Genomic DNA, 4,606 nt, shown 5'->3' with positions numbered 1-4,606 from the left:
TTACAGTGCACCTTCAGGGCCAGCCTTCTCAGTCACGGGAGGCCACATGATGGTCCTGAGGCTCTTGGGAGAGGTGACATCTGGAAAGCCCTTGAAGTATTCCATCTGGGTCCTCTTCCTGGTGACAGAAGAGCAGCTATGTATTGTGAGTCTCACACATTGACAACAGATACAGAATTTCTCCGTGGAGGCTCAGGCAATTATGAGTGTCTTTAGGGGGACAGATCCTAGTGATCTGAGAAGCTGCTGGATGTCGAGGGTAGGTGGAGACAGATTTGGAAGACAGAGCCTGATACACTAAGGAATTCTGCACCATTGTTCTCTCAGGCTCTCCTTGTAGTCACTTCGCTTGACAGCTGCGTCACCACGACAAGCCTTACAGAACAGCCGAGCTGGTGCTCAGGGAGCCTTCCTGTCCACTGTGTTTAACACCTCATATGGAAACACATTGCCCACAACCTCATTTCATTGCAGGTGACCGCTAGCCTTCACAGCGTCCTTTGCTCTGGGAACCACACTTTCCGCTTCCTCCTGTGACAATGTCTGACATCGCTCCTCCAGGTGAGCACCTAAACCGTGTTGCCATCCCCTGTCCCTCTGAAATGGCTGGCTCCACTCTCCAAAGTCCACTTGCTGCTTTGAGACCTTTCCAGTGAAATTTGTCCTGTGCAGTCTTTTGTCATATCTTTGTTCAGAAATTCGAGTTCAACAGTGACACATGTGGAAGCCAACTTCTATTCTTTACTTTAACCACTATTTCAATTTATAATTGGTGTTCATTCTCAACATGGATGAGTCGGGTGCAAAGACACCATGGATTAGGAAGACAGATGTGCGTGGAGACAGGAAGACAGGTGTTCAAGAGCTCGATTATTATGAGCAAAACGTCAGAAAGTTAGAGAACAGCCAACGAGGGAAATTACAGCCCATGTGTCTTTCTTCCAATCCCTGTCTCCTCCCTTATTCCTAACACTAGCTTTGCAAAGTTCAAGATGGATTTCTTCTTCATTAGGCCTCTGCCATCCATCATGACTGTTAACAAATTGTAGATTCATTGTCAGCCTAAATGGGGAATTCACATTACTAATTATAAGGGGCCCCAGCTCATAAGAACATGCTGGCAAAAAAGAAAAGGGGGCCCTTGTGTGGTATCGTTGGGGATGTAAATTAATACCGTCATTATGGAAAATAGTGTGGAGTCTCCTCAAAAATTAAAAATAAAATAAGTGTACATCCAGTAATCCCACAGCTGGGTAAAAATCTAAGGGAAGTGAAACTAACATGTCAGAGACATCTGCTCTGCACCATTATAGCAGCCCAGAAGCAGAATCGACCTAAGTTTCCATCAAGGGAAGATGATAAATTAATCAACAAGAATGAGTATCAGAGAGACAAATTGTACAGTGAAACCATAAAGCTAAATGCTCTGGACATTCGAGAAAATGCTGAGGATGCTGTGAAATCCACCCAGCCCAGAGTAAACCAACCTGAAGATTCTACTCTACCTAGAAACATGGTTCTCTATGCAAAGCGGGGTGCACCTGGGCTTCCCAGCAGGGCTGCTCTTGGAGGCACTGTGAAGGGTCTGTACTGCTTCACTTCTTTAGCTGAATCTCTTATCATAGGCAGAGGTACAGAAAGAATCCACCCACGGGGCAGAGAGACACTAAGCTTGGAGGGATGGCAGCTGTGTACACAGTAGTTTCTTGCACAGAAAAGTAGAGCACATTAACCAAGGAGAAGGGAGAAGTATGTGTTCAACTAACCACAGGACCCCAGTAAGCTTAACTCTCCACTCAGGGTCACAACACCAGCCATAATAGGAGATGAGCCCAGTTTAGAGATAAGAGGGCCCCAGGGGAGGTCAGTTGCCGGCTCTTGTGGTCACTGTGCATGTAAGGACACACAGAGGCTGGGCACTGGACAGAGATGTTTTAATCCTGCAGAGCGATGCAGAAAATACAAGAAAGGACGAAGGAAGGAAGACACATGTCCTCTAATAGAGCAGCAGCTTAAAGCGGATAGGGTGTGATGGTGCACACTGCCCTCTGGGAAGATGAGGCAGGAGGGTCACGGGTTCACACCCAGTTTAGGCAACTTCATAACTTAGACAGACCTTGTCTCAAAATTAAAAAGGGATGGAGCTATAGCTCAGGGTAAAGGCTCTGCGTCCAATCTCCAGTACCACAAGAAAAGCAGCACTTTATAAACAAGTGCATTTCTACCTACACATTGAATATTGGAGTAATTTGATCTTGACAGAAAAGAAGTCTTATGAAGATGTAGGAAACACTGGGTGACATTGACGTCACAAAATGATAAGGAATAGAGATGACTTACATTGTACTTCTTAGCAAGGGTGGGACAGTTTGTGCTAAACGTAGCATTACACTTTGTATCTAGATGTCCCCCAAAGCCTCATGTGCTCATAAGTAAGGCTTTGGAGAGGTACTGGATCATGATGTGTGATACTAGATTCATCTACTGATGAGTTTATAGCTGGTGTGATGTTGGGAGATATAGCCTGTGGGCATGACCTGGAAGAGTGTACATCCCTCTGCCTCCCTTGACCTCTCTCTCTCTGATTCCATGTCATGAGCTGTCCCTCCTCTGTAATGCCCCTCCACCATGCTGTCCTGCTTGGAACTAGTAGACTAGGTAATGAAACCTCTGCAAACTTTGAGCTGCAGTAAACTCCTCCTCTTTACAATTGTGGGTGATAGTTCTGAGTTTCAGTGATGAGAAATTAACTAAGTCAGACAGTTTGAAGCCATATTGACCCCTCACCATCTCTCAAGCATGAGATTATGGCATTGTGTACAAGGCACATATACAAAAAATAAAATAGTTTCTGATACAGATAGATAAGCAGTGAATTTAGGAGCATCAAATTTCATTCCTCCTCTAAACTATCAAGGCTCCCATGCATTGCAAACTTCAGCATTCAGTTCATCTGGACTGTGTCTTGCAACCTTAAGTGACAAATGCTTTCATATACAAGCCTCCTTCGATACGACTCTTTTCAACACGGATAGTGAAAGTGTAATCCATATCAAGACCAAACAGAAACAAGTTGCAACACTGAAGTTCATACTCATCCTCACCGAAACTGGCTACAAGGGCCCCTGTGATTAATATGACAGTGGGAACCCTAAACTGGATGTCTAGTCACAGCGGAGTGCCTGGAACAAACCTCGTATGAAATCATAGCACTTCATTTTACACAGACTCACACAGGGAGGCCTTTTGCATTTGGCAAAAGCTGGGAGGAAGCTGGTCCAAGCTCTCCCACCAACAGGGATGAGCCCCTCTCTGGGAGAGATAAAGTGAGTTATGTCATCAGCTCAGTCTTGCTGGGCCATCTTGCATGTCATTTCCCTGATCTTTAACACAGACTCATAAAATGACATTTGTTCCAAGTTCCAGGCAAGGAGGCTGATATTGGAGAAGCCACAGGGCAGAGAGAAATTCAGATCCAGGTCAAAGTTACCCTTAAAATATGTGCATTTTCATGTCACTAAATATGGCATTTACATAACACTATATTATGGTTTAACCTAAAATATGCCCTGAAAGGCTGGTGTTCAGAGGTAGAGCCTGGTTAGACAGGGCAGGTCACTGGGGCATGAGCTGGAAGGGTATGTTCTTTCTTAGCTCCTCCCTTCTCTGTCTGCTTCCTGGCTGCAGTGTGATAGATGTTTTATTCTACTGCAGCTTTCTGCCATGATGCTCCTGCCTTGGCGCTGGCTGACTATGGACTGAGTCCTTTGAAACCACTGCGAAAATGAAGCCTTTTTCTTTTAATGGCAGGTGCCTAGCATTGTGTATGAGTGATGGGAAGGCAGCTAATACACACTGTGTTGGCTCACAAATGCTTTTAGCTACCATCTTGCTTTTTATTTATTTTCAAGGAAAAGAAATCCCAAAACATAAGGCAGCCATGTGCATTGAAAAGAGGACAATTTGAGATGCAGATAATTGTAATACCATCTCCAATATCGTGACCTTTGGCAAGTCACCTAAAGTTTCTATACTTGTTTCTTGATCTGTCCAATAACAAGGAAAGGGAAATCTCTTCCAGCTTCATGGTAAGTTTTCCTACTTAAGTCTACATCAAGGAATGTAAAGTAGTATTAACCCTCCTTGAAATGATATGAACACATGTTTTTCTGTGCAAACAAGAAGCCAAAAATGATCCCAAGACTTGAGTTTCTATAGTCTATTCAAAATCATGCACAGCCCAAATGTTTTCTGATACTCATCTACTTTAAGACTCTGTCTTACATCCAGGGTCAACCCAGTCTCTTTTCAGAGGCCAACCTGATGTCAGCTTTGGTACCAAGTGCTCTTCTCATTCGACTCTCTTGAAGTCTAAAAGAAGACAGCTGAGTTCTTTCTCATATCAAAGCAGCCTCCTGTCACTAAAGTAATTTAGCACTTCAATTTAGCATGTAATTAATCATCAATGCAATATCTCACTGAGAAGCTGAGACCCTCTGGCCTCATGATTTAGACTGCCTGGCCTCAATTCTCCAGCTTCAGAGCTTTTGAAGAAAATCATTCAAATCCTGTCCTGTGTTTTCTGTGAATTCTTAAGCACATGGTG

The sequence above is a fragment of the Cavia porcellus genome, unplaced genomic scaffold, assembly GCF_034190915.1.
Source record: "Cavia porcellus strain 051 isolate PalLab524CR breed Dunkin Hartley unplaced genomic scaffold, mCavPor4.1 scaffold_8, whole genome shotgun sequence".
Taxonomy (NCBI): domain Eukaryota; kingdom Metazoa; phylum Chordata; class Mammalia; order Rodentia; family Caviidae; genus Cavia; species Cavia porcellus.
Note: the sequence above shows the minus strand (reverse complement) of the source record.